General features: G+C 39.0%; 1 protein-coding gene across 1 annotated transcript in view; it reads right to left on the reverse strand.

Annotated features, from left to right (window-relative positions):
* Positions 1 to 23,011, reverse strand: part of NEO1 (neogenin 1) — a 240,744-nt gene that overhangs the window by 216,141 nt on the left and 1,592 nt on the right. The gene's annotated exons all lie outside the window — the stretch shown is intronic.

Raw genomic sequence — 23,011 nt, forward strand, 5'->3', positions numbered from 1 at the left:
TAACTCATTTTCATCATGAAATTATCTTGTGTTACAGTGCACAACAAATATTCATTAAACATTTCCTCAAGGCTTCCCTGGTGGTCCAGTGATTGAGAATCTACCTGTCAGTGCAGGGGAAAAGGTTCAATACCTAATCCAGGAAGATTTCACAGGCCACACCGCGAGCAGGCCTGTGTGCAGAAGCCCATGAGCCCCAAAGCCTGTGCTCCGCACCAAGAGAGGCCAGCACACCGAGAAGCCTGCGCACAGCTAGAGAGCAGCCCCGGCTTGCTGCAACGGGAGAAAGCTCTCACACAGCAACGAAGACCCAGCACAGCCAAAAATAAATAAATATACAACATAAATTTTATTTTAAAAAATATTTATTCCACTGAACTCCTGAACTGCACTTACATGTCATATTTACAGTTTGTAGAATAATACTTCATTTGTTTCATGTAATTAAAAGTATTAATACTTCTCAATATCTCACAAAGCACACCACTACTTCCAGATGTTGTAACACTTAAGTGTGAAAGCCACTGCATTAAAAACAGAAGATCTGGCATCAAGTATACTTTGTCGTATCAAGTCCATAACATAACATACATAAAATAATGTATTTAACCTAAGAACAACATATGAGGAAAACAACTTACATCATAACAAAACATTACTCAGGAAGACTCAATTTAAACAGCATCTCCTAAATTGTACCATTCTTACTGGATATAAAGTGAAGATGGCCAACTTTCCTTACAGTGTATTTAATGTCTGTGACAGATAAAACCTTGTTCTTCTGAAACAGCATAATGAAGCGGGCCATGTTCTTTTCCAATCCACCCTGTGGCCTCAGCTATCTACTTTCCTAATTCCTGCTACTATGCCTAATGATTCAAAACATTTTCAAAGAATGATTCTCAGACTGGCAAACTCTAGATTTAAGGCTAAAGCGGATTCCTAATTTTTCTTCCTGTAAGTAAAAGGTTGTATAATGAATATATAATACTTCTACTTTTCTGTTTCATGTCCTACCCATCTTACTGGACTCTGAATTCCTTATTAAAAAAAGAAGTCATGCCATCCTACTTTTCATAATACATATGCAATCATATGTAAAACATGAACCCTTATCATTTGATATGGTCACCTGGTCGACGACAAACTGAAATTTACTATATATGGGGGAAAATGAGTAACACAACCAAAATTATAAATAAGGCTTTAACTGGAATATTTTCTACATAAAGAACTATTATCAATACTTTATACACATGAATAATTAACAATAGGTAAAAAAAAAAAAAGTCAACATTTTAAGAACACTGTTGTTTTCATCCTCCCAAAGAAAAGTCTTTCAACCTCAAGAACAGATACACAGGATCGAGAGACTTGCTCAAATCTATAATCCCAAAACCTGGCACAGCCCTGGAAATATACCCAACATTTGCAAAAAATGTCTGTGGAATAAAAAATACTCCATTCTATAAGAGTTCCTGGGCTTCCCAAGTGGTGCTAGGTGGTAAAGAACTCACCTGCCAAAGAAGAAGATGTAGTAGGCACAGGTGCCATCCCTGAGTCGGGAAGATCGCCTGGAGGAGGACAGGGCAACCGATTCCAGTATTCTTGCCTAGAGAATCCCACGGACAAAGGAGCCTGGCAGGCAAGAGTCCGTACGGTCGCAAAGAGTCGGATACAACTAAAGCAACTTAGCATGCATGCATAAGAGTTCCTATCAGGCAAGAGTTAATTGGCCTATTAGAGTCGTTCAGAAATTTCATTATAATCTATATGTACGTAAAAGTAAAAAGAAAATAATAAGAACTATTCTTTTTTAATTGCGTCAGACACCAAACTAAACCCAACTGAAAAAGAGAAAACATACACAGTGTAGATTATCAGTTCAAGATGGCAAAACTGGGCTCATAAATGTAATCAATGCCTACCCAACACTCCACCACCGATATACACTGAAATAATCAAAGGATTACATTTTTTAAAAACACCTGGGAGAAAAATCTGTAGCCCAGTGAAAATCACAGAAGAGTGCCAACCATATGTGGGCCTAGGGTTGCCTCCAAGAAAGAAGCCTGGCAAAGCATTTGGCAAAGCACTCACACTGCAGATCATGTGCTAAACAAAGTTTTGAGACAAGGGGTAGAAAGAGAAGAGGCTGCTACTGCTATCTCCACAACCAACTGCCAGCATTTAAATTGCAAATTTTTTAATTCCAGCACTGAAAACAAACACTGTAGCAATAAACCTCCAGATTTCACAACAGACTAACTATACCTTGCCCTTAATCCCTGCAAACCACCAAACCAATGATCTAGCAACATAAAATTACTGAAATTTTCTCTTCTTTCATCTAGACCTGAAGCATTAGAACATAAGCCCATAGAAGTATAAAAGTCCATATCAACCAGCAATACTGAGCAGACACAGACACCCACTCCAGTACTCTTGCCTGGAAAATCCCACAGACAGAGGAGCCTGGCAGGGCTACAGTCCAGAGGGTCGCAAAGAGTCAGACACGACTGAGCAACTTGTCAAGAGACCTAGGAACTAAAGAAGTAATTGTTCTATCAACTGAAGCAAAATATAACAGGGGCAATAAATGCAAACTGCACATGATGAAAAATGAGACAAGTGTGAAATTTTCTCATAGAACACTAATGATGATGAAACGGGTATTGCAAGACCCCAGCTTCCAGGAATGACAAAGTAGATGATTCGTATCAACTCTTCCACTAAAAAGAAATAAAAAGCTAGACAAAATACAAAAGATCTGTGCGAGGGCAATCAAGGTCATGAGGAATTATGGACCAAGATCCAGAAAACGAGAAAATCCAAATAAATAAATCTGGTATTTGACGCTGTATTTTTTTTACCTAGAGGTATCTGTGGATTCTAAAGGCCACCACTGCTGAAGAGACTGAGAGGATGAGTGAAGCTTTGGACAGACGTAAGCCCTGAGGGGACAAACTGGAGTGAGGGGCTGCCAAGGAGGAGGGTCAACTCCTTAAACTGTCAATTAGGACCTCAAAGGGCCACATACAAGAAATAAAGGTTAACCCAAAATATTTCAGCTCATAAATTCTGAAGCCCAATTTTAAATCATCTCAATCCCTGAATGGATTACAGTGATCTGAGATTGTTAGTGACTTCATATAACCACATACCAGAAGAGAAGCAAAGGTACATCCTTTCTGGGAGAAGATAGTAGCGTTCAGATTTTTCATACACAATCCCTGACACTCAATCACAATAAACAAGCACATAAAAACACGCAAAAATCCCTAAACCAGAAGAAATAACAAATACAAAAGCAAATCCTCATGGGAACACATGTGACAGGATGGATTAAAGGAATAACAATAAAATATGGAGAATTTCAGCAGGGCCCTAGAAACTATAAGACAAAATAGACAGTCTAGATTTGAAAAATGCAATAAATGAAATTAAGAAATCAATAAATAGAGAGCTGTCTCTGTTTAGAATGTAGAAAGTCGTAAGAGACTTGCTCTTACCCAACAGCCAAAATAGGACAGACCAGCTACAAAAACCATAGTTGTTCTCAACCCATCAGAATGATGAGGACTCAAAAAAGCCAAACTAGACTAGACTACAGTGGGGAAGAAATATTTGAAGAGATAATGGCCAAGAACTTTATAGAAGTGATTAAAGTAATCATTCCACAGATACAAGAAACTCTGAAAGGATAAAAAATACAAAGAAACTGACAATGAGGCTCATCGTAGTCAGATTTCTGAAAGTCACAGATAGAAAGCAAATTTTAAAACTGGCAGCCAAAGGGGCAAAGAAGGAGGGAAGCACATTCTCCACAAGAGGAAAAATAAGACTTACGGCTGATTTCTCATCAGAAATAGAGTTCAGTGCACAGTGAAATGACATTCTTAAAGGGCTGAAAGAAAAAACCGTCCACATAGAATTATACATCCACCATCCCCCACCAAAAAAATATTAAAGCTGAACATGAAACAAAGGTTTTCAAACAGACAAAAGCTGGATGAATTCATGTCCAGCAGACCTAAACACTAAAGAATATTCTTCAGGCAGAAGGAAATAATTCCAGATAGAAGCTCAGAGATGTAGAAAGAAAGAGTAACTGATAAATAAAAACAACATGAGTAAATCTAAACCAGTAATGACATAAAAGAATAATGTCTTGTGGATATCAAATATAAACATAACTAAAATATGTAACAATGGCAACATAAAAATTAAAAGAAAAGGAAAAATAGGTGTTCTAAAGGCCTTGTGCTGCTGCTGCTGCAGCAGTCGTGTCCGACTCTGTGCGACCCCAGAGACAGCAGCCCAGCAGGCTCCCCCGTCCCTGGGATTCTCCAGGCAAGAACACTGGAGTGGGTTGCCATTTCCTTCTCCAATGCATGAAAGTGAAAAGTGAAAGGGAAGTCGCTCAGTCGTGTCCGACTCTTAGTGATCCCATGGACTGCAGCCTACCAGGCTCCTCCGTCCATGGGATTTTCCAGGCAAGAGTACTGGAGTGGGGTGCCATTGCCTTCTCTGAAAGGCCTTGTATTACCCAATAAATGGTAAAAGTAATGAGTCAAGGGTATATTTAAGAAGCACAAGATGAAGAGTAAAAGAATATGCAACTGGTAAACTAAAAGAAAAAACTGCAACCAAAAAGAAGCAAGGAAAAAAAAGAGAAAAGAGAACACAGAACAGGTAAAGAAAAAATAAATAAAATGGGAGATTTAAAGCCAAGTATATCAGCCATTACATTACATGTAGATAGACAAAGAGCCCTAGAAAAAAGGCAAAAACTGTCAGTGTAAATAAAAAAGAAAACCTAACAATTTACTACATATAAAACATAAATATAAGACTACAAAACAGGCTGAAAATAAAAGGGTGAAAATTTTTCAACACTAATCAAAAGACAGCTGATACTACTATATTAATATCAGAAAAAGTAGACTTTAATCACCAGAAAGATAACAATCTAAATCTGTATGTATATAATAACACAGTCTCAAAACCATAAAGCAAAAATTAACACACCAAACAAAGAAATAAAGCATCATAGAGAAAAGAGAAAGAGCAAATATACCTATCTGGAATTCCAGAAAGAGTTAACAGAGTATAGGTAGTAAAGTAACAGAAGAAATTTTCCTACCTTGAAAAAGATAAACATGTTCAGAACAACAATAAAAACTACACACATTTTAAGTTAAATGAGTTCAACCATACATGAAAGAATAGGGAATACTTTAAACAGAACAAGCCCTTCTACCTGCCGTTCCATATAAGCACGCAACATGAGATGCGAACTTGTTCTCCTACTTGAGCACAGCTCCAGAGTGCCACTCTTAGTATGAATATCTCATTACACTTTTAATTATAGAGTTTAAAAAATGGTTTCGAACAAGGCAAATCTTCCTCTTTATTTAGTGATCAACAACAAAAAAATTTTGTTTCAATGCTAAGAAGAGAAGCTATCTAAGCCCAACTTATTGAGAGATGAAATATCAGCCTCCAAAGTAGGGTTCCCCTGGAGAAGGAAATGGCAACCCACTCCAGTATTCTTGCCTAAAGAATCCCATGGACAGAGGAGCCTGCCAGGCTACAATCTATGGCGTCACAAGAGTCAGACACGACTGAGTGACTAAGCACAATGTAGGGCTTCGTAAGGAATGTTAAATGGGAAAATAATAATATGCAGTCTTCGTATTACCGGCTGAATTTAAATCTAATGCCTAACCAAAATGCAACTCCATGTACCTACTTTCTAAAAAGGAAAAAAAATTAATGAATAAACTTCCATCTAATCATATTCTGGTGAAATTTCTAAATCTCAAAGTTCACACACACACACAATTCTACAAGCATACAGAGGTTTTTAAAAAAGATGAGGGTATGAGGGTACCTAGTAGACATTACTATTATATAGAATATTGAACTGGAGCGGCCAAGGGGCTGTCCAGTGAATTCTGAAGAAAAAGACTGTAACATGAGAACTTTATATCAAAGGAAAAATATTATGCATATGCAGAGGCAAATTTAAAACACTCTTAAAGTGGAACTACGTATCAAGTCATTACCACATTATCAGATATTTGTACCCACAAATTTTAATGGCTGATAGATAAGACTGATTCTGAAACTGCAAAATCTCTTACATAAATACACCTACTCTGAAGTACACTATTCCACAAAGCTTCCACAATTTTTTTTAAAAATAAGGATCTCTTCAGTTCAGTTCAATCACTCAGGCGTGTCCAACTCTTTGCGACCCCATGGACTGCAGCACACCAGGCTTCCCTCTCCATCACCAACTCCCAGAGTTTACTCAAATTCATGTCCATTAAGTCGGTGATGCCATCCAACCATCTCATTCTCTGTCATCCCCTTCTCCTCCAGCCTTCAATCCTTCCCAGCATCAGGGTCTTTTCAAATGAGTCAGTTCTCTGCATCAAGTAGCCAAAGTATTAGAGTTTCACTTCAGCATAAGTCCTGCCAAAGAATATTCAGGACGGATTTCCTTTAGAATGGACTGGTTGGATCTCCTTGCAGTGCAAGGAACTCTCAAGAGTCTTCAACACAACAGTTCAAAAGCATCAAATCTTTGATGCTCAGCTTTCTTTATAGTCCAACTCTCACATCAATACATGACTACTGGAAAAACCATAACTTTGACTAGATGAACTTTGTTGGCAAACTAATGCGTTGTTTTTTTTTTAATATGCTGTCTAGGTTAGTCATAACTTTTCTTCCAAGGAGCAAAAGTCTTTTAATTTCATGCCGGAAGTCACCATCTGCAGTCATTTTGGAGCTCAAAAAATAAAGTCTGTCACTGTTTCCACTGTCTCCCCAATTATTTGCCATGAAGTGATGGGACCAGATGCCATGATCTTCGTTTTCTGAATATTGAGTTTTAAGCCAACTTTTCCACTCTCCTCTTTCACTTTCATCAAGAGGCTCTTTAGTTCTTCACTTTCTGCCATAAGGGTGATGTCATCTGCATATCTGAGGTTATCGATATTTCTCCTCGCAATCTTGATTCCAGCTTGTGCTTCATCCAGCCCAGCACTTCTCATGATGTATTCTGCATATAAGTTAAATAAGCAGGGTGACAACATACAGCCTTGACGTACTTCTTTCCCAGTTTGGAACCAGTCTGTTGTTCCATGTCTAGTTCTAACTGTTGCTTCTTGACCTGCATACAGATTTCTTGGGAGGCAGAAAAGGTGGTCTGGTATACCCATCTCTTTCAGAATTTTCCAGTTTGTTGTGATCCACACAGTCAAAAGCTTTGGCATAGTGAATAAAGCAGAAGTAGATGTTTTTCTGGAACTCTCTTGGTTTTTCAATGATCCAACAGATGTTGACAATTTGATCTCTGGTTCCTCCGCCATTTCTAAATCCAGCTTGAACATCTGGAAGTTCATGGTTCATGTACTGTTGAAACCTGGCTTGGAGAATTTTGAGCATTACTTTGCTAGTGTGTGAGATGAGTGCAACTGTGCAGTAGCTTGAGCATTCTTTGGCATTGCCTTTCTTTGGGATTGGAATGAAAACTGACCTTTTCTGGTCCTGTGGCCACTGATGAGTGTTCCAAGTTTGCTGGCATATTTAGTGCAGCACTTTCACAGCATCATCTTTTAGAATTTGAAACAGCTCAACTGGAATTCCATCACCTCCACTAGCTTTGTTCACAGTCATGCTTCCTAAGGCCCACTTGACTTCACATTCCAGGATGTCTGGCTCTACATGAGTGATCACACCATTGTGATTATCTGGGTCATGAAGATCTTTTTTGTATAGTTCTTCTGTTTATTCTTGCCACATCTTCTTAATATCTTCTGCTTCTGTTAGGTCCATTCCACTTCGGTCCTTTATTGTGCCCATCTTTGCATAATATGCTCCCTTGTTATTTCTAATTTTCTTCAAGAGATCTCTAGTCTTTCCTACTCTATTGTTTTCCTCTATTTCTTTGTACTGATCACTGAGGAAGGCTTTCTTATCTCTCCTTGCTATTCTTTGGAACTCTGCATTCAAATGGGTGTATTTTTCCTTTTCTCCTTTGCCTTTCGCTTCTCTTCTTTTCACAGCTATTTGTAAGGCCTCCTCAGACAACCAATGTGCCTTTTTGCATTTCTTTTTCTTGGGGATGTTCTTGATCACTGCCTCCTGTACAATGTCACGAACCTCCATTCATAGTTCTTCAGGCACTCTATCAGATCTAATCCCTTGAATCTATTTGTCACTTCCACTGTATAATCATAAGAGATTTGATTTACATCATACCTGAATGGTCTATTGGTATTCCCTCTTTCTTCAATTTAAGTCTTAATTTGGCAGTAAGGAGTCCATGATCTGAGCCAGTCAGCTCCTGGTCTTGTTTTTGCTGACTGTATAGAGCTTCTCTATCTTTGGCTGCAAAGAATATAATCAATCTGATTTCAGTACTGACCATCTGGTGATGTCCATGTGTAGAGTCTTGTCTTGTGTTGTTGGAAGAGGGTGTTTGCTATGACCAGTGCGTTCTCTTGACAAAACTCTATTAGCCTTTGCCCTGCTTCATTCTGTACTCCAAGGCCCAATTTGCCTATTACTCCATGTATTTCTTGACTTCCTACTTTTGCACTCCAATCCCCTACAATGTATAAAAAGACATCTTTTTTGGGAGTTAGTTCTAGAAGGTCTGTTGGTCTTCATAGAACCATTCAACTTCAGCTTCTTCAGCATTACTGATCAGGACACAGACTTGGATTACTGTGATATTGAATGGTTTGCCTTGGAAACAAACAGAGATCATTCTGTTGTTTTTGAGATTGCATCTAAGTACTGCCTTTCAGACTCTTTTGTTGTCTATGATGGCTATTCCATCTCTTCTAAGGGATTCTTGCCCACAGTAGTAGATTAATCATGGTCATCTGAGTTAAATTCACCCACACCAGTCCATTTTAGTTCACTGATTCCTAAAATGTCAATGTGCATTCTTGCCATCTCCTGTTTGACCACTTTCCATTTGCCTTGATTCATGGACCTAACATTCCAGATACCTATGCAATATTGCTCTTTTACAACATCAAACTTTACTTCCATCACCAGTCACATCCACAACTGGGTGTTGTTTTTGCTTTGGTTCCGTCTCTTCATTCTTTCTGGAGTTATTTCTCCACTGATCTCCAGTAGCATATTGGGCACCTACTGACCTGGGGAGTTCATCTTTCAGTGTCCTATCTTTTTGCCTTTACATACTGTTCATGGGGTTCTCAAGGCAAGAATACTGAAGTGGTTTGCCATTCCCTTCTCCAGTGGACCATGTTTTGTCAGAACTCTCTACCATGACCCATCCGTCTTGGGTGGCCCTACACTGCCTGGCTCATAGTTTCACTGAGTGAGACGAGGCTGTGGTCCATGTGATCAGACCGGTTAGTTTTCTGTGATTGTGATTTTCATTCTGTCTGCCCTCTGATGGAGATGGATAAGAGGCTTATGAAAGCTTCCTTATGGAAAAGACTGACTGAGGGGGAACTGGGTCTTGTTCTGATGGGCATGGCTACGCTCAGTAAATCTTTAATCCAACTTTTTGTTGATGGGTGGGGCTGTGTTCCCACCCTGTTATTTGACCTGAGGCCAAACTATGGTGGAGTTAATGAAGATAACCGCACTGGAGTGACTTTGAGGAGATACCCCAAGTCGAAGGGCAAAGGAGAAGCCCCAGCAAAATGGTAGGAGGGGCAAAATCGTGAAATCACATTTAGAATCAAACCCCATACCTGCCAGAGATGCTCAGAGGGCTCAAACAAACCTTGGGTCCACCAGAACCCAGAGACCCCACAGAGACTGAGACAGAGCTGTGTTTGAGTGTCTTCTGTGGGGTACGGGTCAGCAGGGGACTGCTGCAAGGGCAAGAGCTCTGGGCGCAGTAGACCTAGGTATGGCATAAGCCCTCTGGGAGGAGGTTGCCATTAACCCCACCACAGAGCCACCAGAACTTACACAGGACTGGGGAAACAGACTCTTGGAGGCACAAACAAAACTTTGTGTGCACCAGGACCCAGGATAAAGGAGCAGTGACCCCACAAGAGACTGATACAGACTTGCCCGTGAGTGTCCAGGAGTCTCTGGTGGAGGCAAGGGCCTGCTACAGGGCTGGGGGCACTGAGCGCAGCAATCCGTGCTTGGACCTTTCGAAGGAGGTCCAACTCATTATGTTCATTAACTCCACCACAGTTTGGCCTCAGGTCAAATAGCAGGGAGGGAACACAACCCCACCCATCAACAGGATCTCTTCATAAAGTAGCAAAAATTTAATTCCTTAGTACTTCCCAATACACATCATCCTGAAGCTTATTTCTGGAGTTTTGAATAAAATCCAGAGAAATCAAATGTTTCAGAAAAGATACTCACAATGCCTAGCAGATTTTAGGTAACAAATATGTCATGATAAGGTCAATTTTCAGGCATTAAAAACTGGAACAAGCACTACCTCCAGCTTCTTTTCTAGCATCAGAATCTTTAAAAGATTATCTGGCCTATGATTTCATCATCTAATAATCACCCCTCCATTTCATAACAAATGATAAACTTCAGAGTAACAGAAGTGAGCTTTTTCAAGAAACAGTTTACTGATCAAGAACATTCTGCCTCAACTCATACTGCTCTTCCTTATACTCTCCTTGCCAGAAGAGCCTGCCCATATAAAAAGCTTACTCATGCCTTCAAAACCAGCTCAAGTCTTACCTCCTCCAAGAAACTTATTAACCAGATCCTCCAAATGAAACAAATTCTTATCCTTCCCTACATAAATTCACTCATTTAACAATCTAGTAATACATAGTCATCAGATAATATAAACCAAATTATATGTATCTTTAGCTAGCCTCTCCATTCAGTTTATAAAAATAATAAAAAACAAGAGTTTATGTTTAATGAGTAATTAAGATAAACCAGGTTCTGTTCTAAGCATGAACACACAACTCATTTACTGCCTACCTCAGTTCAGTAGAGTGGTAAGTTATTACATGTTATTTATAGTAAAGAATTGCTCAGAATTCTTTGTAAGCCTCCCCTCTCCCTGCCTAGCACTCTAACCTAGGGCCACGACATGCACGTAGAGGTAAGGGAAAATAACAAAGATGACTTTATCACTATCCCATTTATTCACACAAATGTTTCTAAATAAGACATCCAGGAGCTAAATGAATTTTATCATTTTGCATAGCTCTGATTCTAGGTACTTACCTTGTTCTGCAGACACAGCACTACTTCCTTCCTTTGGACACCCAATGAAGGCTATACTTTGACGTCTTTGCCCTAGGTTTTCTTCTTCCTTCCTCAAGGAAATGATTTAGTTTCTGTAGCTCAGTGGGTAAAGAACCTGCCTGCAATGCAGGAGACCCAGGTTTGATCCCTGAGTCAGGAAGATCCCCTGGAGAAGGAAATGGCAGCCCACTCCAGTATTCTTGCCTAAAGAATCCCATGGACAGAGGAGCCTGGCAGGCTACAGTACGCGAGGTCACAAGAGTTTGACACCACTTAGCAACTAAACCACCACCACCATGGCTTGAAGTATCACCTCTATTAGATAATTCTTGAACCTACATTTCTAGCCAGACCTCCCAATTCTGTAATACCTTTACAGAGACGTTATGCTGGCATCTCCGTCTCAGGGTATTCAAAAATGGAAATCAGATCCTGTCCCTTGTCTTTCCTGTTGCATCCTTAATCCATTTTCCACTTTAAACCACCTTGGTATCTTGAGACAAACCAGCCTTCAAATATTTGATTAATTGAACTTATTCTAAACTAAAAGTAGTCATCCTGTCTTAAAAGAGGTAATATCATTTTCAACTCCTATTTTTCACTCAAATCAATGATTAAGATTTTTTTCCTTCAAAATAGAACTGTTTGAAAGTTTTGAATACACATCAAGCAAATAGCAGTGGCTAGCAGAAGCCAGGTAAGCAGACTGACTCAACTACTCTGTATGCTTCTCATTTTGTGAAAAACCACAAGTAGCCATGGGAGTTTTGACAGTAGTTTTAAATTGTTCCTATTCTTAAGTATATTATCTAATTTATATTTATAAGTGAACCATCAATTTGAGAAAGGATAGGTGGCTCAGAGGTTAAAGCATCTGCCTGCAATGCGGGAGACCTGGGTTTAATCCCTGAGTTGGGAAGATCCCCTGGAGAAGGAAATGGCAACCCACTCCAGTATTCTTGCCTGGAGAATCCCATGGATGGAGGAGCCTGGTGGGCTACAGTCCATGGGGTCACAAAGAGTTGGACACAACTGAGCGACTTTAACTAACTAACTAAAGGAATATGAACAAAAGTCAGACAATTCTCAGAAATAATATAAACCATTAATAAAAATCTGAAAGATGCTCAACTCCATTAATCATTTTAAACTATAAAATTTAAAGAAATATACTTTATTCATCTATCAGACTGACACAGCCTGAGGCCTGAAAATATTATTTTGGCAAGTGTGTGGATAAACAGGCTGTTGATAGAGAAAAATCAGCATTTTGAAAAACTTGGAAATAACTAGCAAAAATTTTAACACACGCAGTTTTATCCTACAATTCCAACATTTACAAACTTGTTCTATAGTATATTCGGACATGTGCACAAAGACATTTGTTAAAGTGGGTTCCCTGCATATGACTGCAATAAATAATTTGAGAACATTAAATGGAGTTGGTTAAATAAATTATGATATATCTATAAAATACCATGTGACTATCAAAATAGCTGTGATAAATTATATGTACTCACAATGGAAAGATGTCCCAAAACAAGCTGGAAAACAGAACGCACAGCACAATCCCACTTGTATATGTATATATTATATATTTTAAAGATTTATTGTATACATAAAACAGAAAGTCCATAACTATTAAAAGTGATTATCTCTGGGGAGTGGGTTGAAATGTATGATCTCACTGTATTTTACATATTGTTTGAAATTTTTTAAATATTTTTTATTTTCTTAAAATCAAATCAACAATTAATGTCACTCCCCAAATTTAAATTCATATGAATATTTGAGCCATCAGGGTTTAAAATGTTGCTAATAGAGAAATTCTACGGCTTGAGGGGCAGGGACCAGCAGAGAAGGAACCCTGCCCTGTCACCTCACCTCCCTATCTATTCACATTTCCTTTTCTCCCACCTCCAGAGCCGACCTGGACTCATGCTAATACTCTGAAATGAGATGGGACTCCAGAGATTTCTGAGGGAAGATATTTCTTCCCAGACAGTGACTGTATCTATAGAACGAGGGGCAAAAGAAATGGCCAAGGGCAGGAAATATCCATTAGCAGTGATGGAAAGGAAAAGAAACTCCTCAATCTGGCTGAGACAACCGCTTCTGTTTAAAAGAAGATCTTTGTGTTCTTATACTTATTTTACATCTTCTTCGTTACAAAGGTGACCAATTGCTGTTGTTAAAGGTCGTTTCCAAAATAAGTCTTCCAACCAGTTCTGATCAACCATGGACTCAGAAATCAGATAACATAGTTTGTTAGAACTACATGTGAATTAAAGATAAACAGGCTCTAAACAAAGACTTCAGGGACTCTGAGAAACTTATTTACTTTGATATACAGATTTTGATTATTTCTTTTATCCTCTAGTCTTCAGCTGTGTTTTGGAAGTGAGGGTTCAAGACAGTTGACTTCTGTGTAGTTGGGGTGTTATTAATAAAGGGGGTTTCCCTTGAGGCTCAGCTGGTAAACAATCCACCTGCAGTACGGGAGACCTGGGTTCAATCCCTGGGTTGGGAAGATCTCCTGGAGAAGGGAAAGGCTACCCATTCCAGTATTCTGGCCTAGAGTCAGACACGACTGAGCGACTTTCACTTTCACTTCACTAATCACCACAATACACACAATCTCCTGGATATACAACACTGTGTAACTTTGAAACAACTAACAACATCCTTCAAACCAAAAGCTTTCAAGAATTAACCAAAAAGATCCTCAAATTTTAGTTTTTACATGAAAAGTCATGCTACGAATAAAAAATTATGAATAAAACTTGTAATTTGTTATTGTATTCCCTGAATTTGTATAAGATAGTGTTATCATCTTAATTAGACCTTAACATAAAGATGTATCTTGGTAATTTTTTTACTCACTCACTTTGCAGCTGAAAAACAAATATTCTGTATTCAGCTTCCATGCGGTTATCATTTTAAAAATTCACTCTGCTTAGGGCTCCTCTGTAAGCTTTATTGGCTATTACTGACCAGTAATAAATAAATCCTGAAAACCTGTACGATCAATCTCCGGATTTCCCGAAGACATGGAAGTAGCTGTACCCCTAGATGGTTCCGTTATTAGCATTCTCATGTATTCAAACATTCCAGTAATCATTTCACCCAGAGGACATGAAAAATAACTCCCTTTGAGAGTTCTAGTCTACTGACTTGTTAAAACTAAGTTGGGACTACTCTAAACACACAGAACCAAAACTATGAGAAAAGCAGTAGTATTATTTTGATTAATAGTAACACAATAATTCCAGAATTTGTTTTTCCACCTACAGCAGTAATTATACCTTCTCTCTCCAAATTAAGTTATTATCTCTGCTATTAGACCAAGGTTTCCTAAGGACAGAAAACATGTCCAATGAATCTTAGTAACTCTACAGTGCATGGCTTTGGCATAATTATACCTCCAAGATAACATGTTTGCAACTAGTCAAAACTACCTCGATTTTTAGTTTTGGCTATTCAACAACTATCAAACTGACTACAAAATTAAATTGAAAAATTCCTGCCATAAAACGAGTTTAAAGGAAGTTATTTTTTAATGTCATTTGCAACAACAGGTGGAGAAGGCAATGGCAACCCGCTCCAGTACTCTTGCCTGGAAAATCCCATGGACGGAGGAGCCTGGTAGGCTGCAGTCCATGGGGTCGCTGAGTCAGACATGACTGAGCGACTTCACTTTCACTTTTCACTTTCATGCATTGGAGAAGGAAATGGCAGCCCACTTCAGTGTTCTTGCCTGGAGAACCCCAGGGACGGCGGAGCCTGATGGGCTGCCGTCTATGGGCTCGCACAGAGTCGGTACGACTGAAGCGACTTAGCAGCAGCAACAACATGAATGGACCTAGAGATTATCATACTAAGTGTAGTCAATCAGAAAGACAAATAGCATATACGTCACTTACATGCAGAATTTAAATATGACACAAATGAAACTATTTACAAAACAGAAACAGACTGACAGACATAGAAAACAAACTATGGTTGTTATCAAAGGGGTAAGGGGATGGGGAAGGATAAATTAGGAGTTGGGGATTAACAAGCTACTATACATAGGAAATGGCAACCCACTCTAGTATTCTTGCCCGGAGAATCCCGTGGACAGAGGAGTCTGGTGGGCTGCTGTCCATAGGGTCGCACAGAGTCGGACATGACTGAAGCGACTTAGCACGCATGCACTGGAGAAGGAAATGGCAACCGATTCCAGTATTCTTGCCTAGAGAATCCCAGGGACGAGAATCCCAGGGACGTCTATGGGGTCACACAGAGTCGGGCACGACTGAAGTGACTTATCATATCATACATGAAATGGATGAACAGGTCCTACTCTATAGCACAGGGATTTGTATTCAATATCCTATAATAAACTATAATGGAAAAGAATATGAAAAAGTATATATATATAAATGAATCACTTTTTAATAACAGCATTGTAAATCAACTATACTTCAATAAAATGTTTTTTTCAAAAAAAGAGGTTGTTTTTCATGATTCTTTTTAATAGGAAAAGCAAAGACACAATGTGCATCTCCAACTGTCCAACTGGTAACTCCTTAAAAAGAACCCAAGTACTGATTTTAGTGAAATAAGACATAAAAACCACTACCTCTCTCTCTCCCCTTTCTTTACAAAAGCAAGTCAAAGGGAGAATCAAAATCTGCTCCTTTCAGCTACATCAGTAACCTTGCCAGTTTAGTTTACATCCCTTATAAGCCTAAAATTATCTAATATTTCAAGTAATACTGCAACTTAAAACATGTTACAATTGCTTAACATTGAAACTTTATTTCTTGAAATCAGCCCTAAAGTTATCTTTACACACATGAAGTAAAATCATATATGACCATTAACAGGCAACTTAAAAGATTCTCCCAATCATATCCAACTTCACATTAGGGGGAAAAAAAGATGTACAGTAACTTGGGCTTTCAAGAATGACAAAAGGTAATTCTTGAATCAAAGAACAGAACTGATCAGTGCTCAAACACATGAACAGAATAGAAATCATTTAGCTGAGGTAAACCTACCACTTAGTTTTATAGACTTCAGAGTTATAGAAACTTGGAGATAGAAGTGACCTTTGAAATTACTTATTAATTAAGTAATTAATTAATCTCTTCAGTTTTGAGTCGAAACAGAGAAGCTATGGGACCTGCATTTTAAAATATTGGCCTTAAGTTCACAATTAAAGATGAAAATGTCTTGAAGAATCATAAAAGTACAGGTCAATGATATTATTCTTAATGATCTCATTACTCTTTCAAAAGTAATGGAACCCTGATTCCCACATACACACAAAAATTACCTTTTCACCAATAATCCCATATGAGGGAATCCAAAATATAGAGAGAAATTCTGTATGTTCATTACAGCATTTTCTATTAGAGCAAAATATTGAAAACAACATCAACATCCATAAAAGGAGAATAATCATTAGCAGCACTATGCAGTATACTAAAGATCAGTATACTGATCAGTCTTTGGACCTGTAAAGAACTGGATCTGAATGCCAACTTTTCCACATGACAGCTGTGAGTCCTATGACAATTCACTTAATATTTCAGACTCAGTTACCTCAACTATAGAATGGGGAGATATTACAATCTTCCTCACCGGGTTGTATACTGGATTTAACACATGTATTAGAGCACGGCACAGCACTTATAGCTCAGTGAGTACTCAATAAATAGTACTTTTATTGGCCACTATTAATATTGAACTGATTCACTGGAATATTATACAGACATTTTAAATATTATAGGAAAATCTGTAGGTAGTGGCATGAAAAGATTGCCAACACACTGTTAACCAAAAACAAATTGAAAAACAGTAAGTAGCATGTACTGGAGTGGGCAATGGCACCCCACTCCAGTACTCTTGCCTGGAAAATCCCATGGACAGAGGGGCCTGGTGGGCTGCAGTCCATGGGGTCGCTAGGAGTCGGACACGACTGAGCGACTTCACTTTCACTTTTCACTTTCATGCATTGGAGAAGGAAATGGCAACCCACTCCAGTGTTCTTGCCTGGAGAATCCCAGGGACGGGGGAGCTTGGTGGGCTGCCGTCTATAGGGTCGCACAGAGTCGGACACGACTGAAGTGACTTAGCAGCAGCAGCAGCAGCATGATCTTGCTTATGTGTAAAAAATAAAACCATACACATATATAAATACAGAAGGAAAAGTATTAGAAGTGGTTATTTATGGGTTAAAAAAAGGAATTTGTTGGTGGAAGATTTACTTTAGGTACTTTTTCTTTTCCTTCAAACAAACATGTATTTAAGCATTTTTAAAATTTTTAATTGATTTAAAGACAGTGTGGCAACAAAGAAAAATGGCATAATGTACATAAAAGGTTGTACATACACCACTATTACAACATAAAAATTATGTGCCATATAGACAGTGACTAGAAAGAAAAATACCAAAATTATACCAGGGGGTCTATATGAAATGTTTTGTCTCTATTTCCAAAAATTTTCAGTCAAAAAACTCATTTGATTCTGAACAAATCCCAAAATTGGGGCTATATTTTAATATCATCTTTCACTGCTTGTGTCCCATGATAAAAGTCAATTTTGAAAAAGTCATAAACATAAGATTTTTTTCTCACCTCATTAGCTCTCTGATCGATAAGATCTTAACTATAGTCATTTCCCCTGACTACTTTCTTATTGTTGATGTAATTTTACCCAGAAGTCAAAACACCACCAATTGCCTGGTAAACATCTCCCAATCACACACAAGTCAGTAAAAAAAAAAATGAAGGGTCTGGCAAGAAAGACTACTAAATAGATAAACAGAGCTTCCACATAATGAGATTAATATTATCCCTATATTTTATATTAGCAAGAAGTAATAAAGAAACCAACAATTATCAATGCTGGAAAAAAACTACACTTTCAAAAAATTTAATAGAATTATACTACGTTTTTAAGTTCATAAAAAGCATTAAAACCATTCTTTCTACACAGACACTGTACTTAGCAGTTTATCAGCAATTTTATCAAGACACCGTATTCTTCTGACAACTCAGATAAGCAAGGTATTATTCTTGCCTGCCTATAGCCCCCAACAGATGAGTCATGTTCAAATTCTCAGCCTCTATATGGTAAGTCTTTTTTCACCATTCACATATTAATTTTCATACGGTTTACTAAAAGCAGTCACATTTCTAATCTCCTTTGAGCACTCACCCTGCAAATCTACAAACCCTCTTATCCTTCATTCTATTATGCAGGCAAAGCAGGGCATTAGCTTCTGTTTACAGATCAATTAGTATGATCACTGATCTTTCCAAAGATGAGTAAACTACTAAACACTAAAACTGCAGCATATCCAGAAAAAGATGACCAAACTCACAAAAGGTGAAAAACTAAGTAATATGAAGAGTGGCTGAAGGAATTAGGATGATTAATTTAGAAAGAAGAAAGAGAAAGCAACACATACCCACACACAAAATTTTTGTCATCAGACATGTGAAGGACCATCATAGAAAGGAATCAGATTTGTGCTATAAGGCCCAGGAGTTAAAAATAAAAGAGATTCAGTATTCAATAAATAAACAATTAATGGTAATCAATTCTGTGCCAGATGCTTGTTTTATACCAGGTAAGAAAATCCAAACCCTCAAGAGGTTCAGACTAGTAGAGAAGATAAGAAATAAGTAACACTACATGAAAAGGACTCAAAGAGCTATGGGGACACAGAAAGTGACTCTAAGTCTCTTTGGGGGTACAGGAGAGTAGAGAAAAATTCACTGAACAAATGAGTATGAGTTTCAAAAGTAGATAAGATGGGAAGTGGCATTACCAGGAAGAAAGAACAGCATGAACAAAGGCCTGGAGACCTGAAGTTAACCTGGAGAGGTGGACCACCAGGTACACGTTAGAAGAAATGAGGCTTTAAACTGGGAGTGCGGGAGCCTGTGGTAAAAGTCACAAATGCCTCACCATTTCCATGCCAAGAAGTTTATACTTTAACATGCAAGCTATGGAACACTACTATGAGATTATAAGTAGCAGAGTGGCATGCTCAGAAAACCATATAAGAAAGCTCATTTGGGCAGGACGACAGATTTCTAGAGGCTAACTGTGGAGATAAAGAGATTAATTACAGAGCCACTGTTGTTACTCTCAGTGAGGTGGTGATGATTCAAGAAATATTTAGGAGGTAAAAATCAAGAACTATTGGCTATAGTTGGGGTTGCTTCCCAGGGGCACAGTGGTAAAGAATCCGCCTGCCAATGCAAGAGACACAGGAGACTAGTGTTCAGTCCCTGGGTTGGGAAGATCCCCTGTAGGAGGAAATGGCAACCCATTCCAGCAACCCATCTTGCCTGGAGAATTCCATAGACAGAGGAGCCTGGCAGGCCACAGTCCATGGGCTGGCAAAGAGTCAGATACGACTGAGAACGCACACACAGACTGGCTAGGGGAAAGAGGGAGCGGCAAGAGTCCAGGGTGACTTCTAAATCTCAACTTCGTTGAGTAATGAACAGTGATGTCCAAGGCAGGTAACAAAGGAAGACAAGTCCATGTAATCAATCAATCAGTGTAAGAGTCCCAGACCAGAAATTGGGTTGTTACTGTCTGGGGAGAGGGGATGAGAGAAGAGGAGCAAAGATAAGTTTACCTTTGGTCTTGTGTAACGTACGGTACCTCTTCAGTGAAGCTAGAGAGTGATACATGAAGAGGGGACCAGGAGAGTCATTAGCTTAAATCAGCAACTGAAGACAAGTAAAATGTACAGAATAAGATCGAACTTAGACACCAATATGTAATGAGAAGATGAAAGAAAAACCTGAAAACAAACGAAGAACTGATTACAGGAGTACCAGATGAATCAAGAGATAGGGTGACACCGAAAAAATGGCAACAGAAGAGAAAAAAATTCAAGAAGGGTGGGGAGGGTGAAAATTAAAGTTAAATGTACTGCATAAAACAAAGTTTATGCTCTGTTAGTTTAAATAACTAACAGAAGTTATTTGAAACGGCAACAGACTACCTTGTGAGGTAATGAATCACATCACCAAATTAATGACTCAGGCTGACAGTCACCTACGCAGGACGTTAACAAGAGGAGTCTTTCCTTAAATGAGAAGTATAGCTTCATGGCCTCTATAGTACACCTCTGAAGTCTAGGTCAAGGCTAGCCTCAGCATCATTATGACATTTTATCAAATATTCTTCTGCAATTTGATCAGAAAATTGAATATTTGATTATTTTAATAAAAGCTTAAAAAAAACAATTTCTACGTTTCATGTAACTCAGAAGTAATCAATACTGGATTAAAACTTCTCACTAATTCTGCTCTTGGGATACAAAAAGTTGCCACTGAAAGTGCAGACAGCTGATCGAGTCTCTTGAAACTGGAACTTCAGATTTCAAATGAGCTCTCACGTTGTTTTCCGACCAGTCTCCATCCTGGCACCCTAATTCCACCTGTGCACCATTCCTCATCACTCTAATCAGAGAAGACGCGCACTGCACAGGCAGCTCTGTCCTGTCCTCTTTCTCTTGGTCCCTGCACATCTTTTCAGTAATCTGCTTCTCCTTCCTTCCCGAAGACCGTGTACCGAATCACTTCCAACCCTCTTCCACTGCTGACCATTTTCTCTCCCCAGTCCTCCCCTCTTTCCTCTACCACCTCTTGTCTACCCAATGTTGGAAAAACACCCCATTTATCCTGCAGCCCCACACTCTATTGTTCTTTTACTATCAAGTATCTCCATATCCCACCACCTATTTGCTATAGTCCCCTACAGAAAGGTGTCTGAGTCTACCCCTTAACGGAAATAAAAAATTTGAGCCACTGACAAAAGACATATGATTTACTGAAACAGCTTGTTCAGTCACTGCTGACTCCCTTTTCAATTCCCTTAATGTCTTTGCAGCCTGCGACTGAACTGACCAACCCTTCCTAGCTGCAGTTACTCCTTTTCCTTTTGCAGTGATGCTGGATGGATTGTGGAAAGCATTCTGCAGAGAATCAGAAGATTCACGCTTTAGACCCAACTATCCCACTAATTATCTGTGCATCTCCCCACCTCTGCTCCTACTCAGATCTCACTGCTGACATCCAGTCTAGGTTAGGTCCCTGCAGTCTAAGCTTTCTCAAAACCTAGTCTTCTCAGTAGTGCTTATCAGAACAACTTAATTACTATATAATTAGTATTTAAATGGCTGTCTTTCCTACACAGGACTGCAAACCCCATGAAGGCAAAGTGCACGTTTCAGTCATACTTCTCACCTCTTATCAGCACAGAATAAAAGTCCATCAAATGAATTAATGGTGAAATAGTTGCCATGACTTCCTAAGAGACTTCTTGTTTTTATTAACCTAAAATTACTAGCACTTTACTTACAAAATTACTGACAAAATTTTAAACAGAAACTCCACCAATTACCTACCACAAACATGATGAACTATATATAAAATTTTACATGTAAAATTAAATGTCTTCTATGATAGCTATATTTTTCTTGCTTATCCACAAGAATAGAAAGGGGTGGATCAGGTACTTACATTTCAGGACCAACATGTGTATTCCAGGTTGAATGTACAAGTGTAAGCTTGATACTAAAAACCTATTGTTTATGTAGCTGATTTGATAGTACTTTGGGTTTAAAACTTTTTAACACTGGTGAAACCTATGTGCTACATATACTCTGAGGAAATCAAAAAAGAAAGCTTTTATCAGACAAGTTACATTGCAGTGTGATTTTAAATATAAACCAGGGAAAAATAATAGTTTAGTTGAATAGAAGCTGCCACTGTGCCTGATAAAATGACTTTCAAATATAAAAATTTCAGATCTCATGCAACTAGGTGAAAGTTGTCGTTTTATGATACACCGCCTTGGTCAAACAATTGAAACAGATTACATGCATGCTAATTTGCCCTTCTGGTGAGTGTGTCCCGCTCCTCAATTATACAGTAAGGTCCTTAGGGGCAGGTTTGGCGTTTTGTTCATTGGTCCCCTTAAATAAATAGGAATGCAGGTGATTTCAATAATCTATGATCTACAAAGCCTGAAAATAGCTTTTGTGGATAAATATATTTAAATATTGCCACTTGAAAACAACGTGCAAGTACTTAACATCCGATACTTAGACAATTCCCTAGGTTAACAGCCCGATAACAGGCTATAAATATTGTTGTAATCCCCAGGAAAGACGAGGTATTTTCATAACGGAAACACTAACAGATATAATCACTTGGAGCTGTTCTCCAAGGCGCTCTCATCGTTAAGTCAACACCACCAGTTACGGAGGGTCAGTCGTGTCCCTCGGACACCCTCGCTCTTCCGCTGCCTCGGGGCTACAAATCCCGCACGAGGAGTCCCTGGAGATCAACCAGCGCTTCCCTGTGACTTCAGCTGGGAAATCCCTGGCCAGGGAATGCAGAGTTCAGGCCCCTCCTTTCCTGAAATTAATGAATTGGCCATACGATTGTTTATTTAATGAGGTGTGTAGTGGCCTCTACTGGTGCTTGTGTGAGCACAAGAATGTCCCACTCTTACAAGTGGGATGAGCCTTGGGGGAGGGGAGGGAGGCGAGGGGTGAACCTGCCTCCGGGTACAAAGCGCACAACTAGACCCAGGAGCCCCCGATGCGCCCCTACCGCCGCCTCTCTCCTGGCGGCGCCCCAGCCTGCCCACTTCACTCTCCACCCTGCGCGATCCCCTTTCTCCTCCGCAACCCAAGACGAGACAGAGAAGTTCCTGCACGTTTCCTCCTGGATCCTAA

Source organism: Bison bison, unplaced genomic scaffold (assembly GCF_000754665.1).
Source record: "Bison bison bison isolate TAMUID 2011002044 unplaced genomic scaffold, Bison_UMD1.0 scf7180017864526, whole genome shotgun sequence".
Taxonomy (NCBI): Eukaryota; Metazoa; Chordata; class Mammalia; order Artiodactyla; family Bovidae; genus Bison; species Bison bison.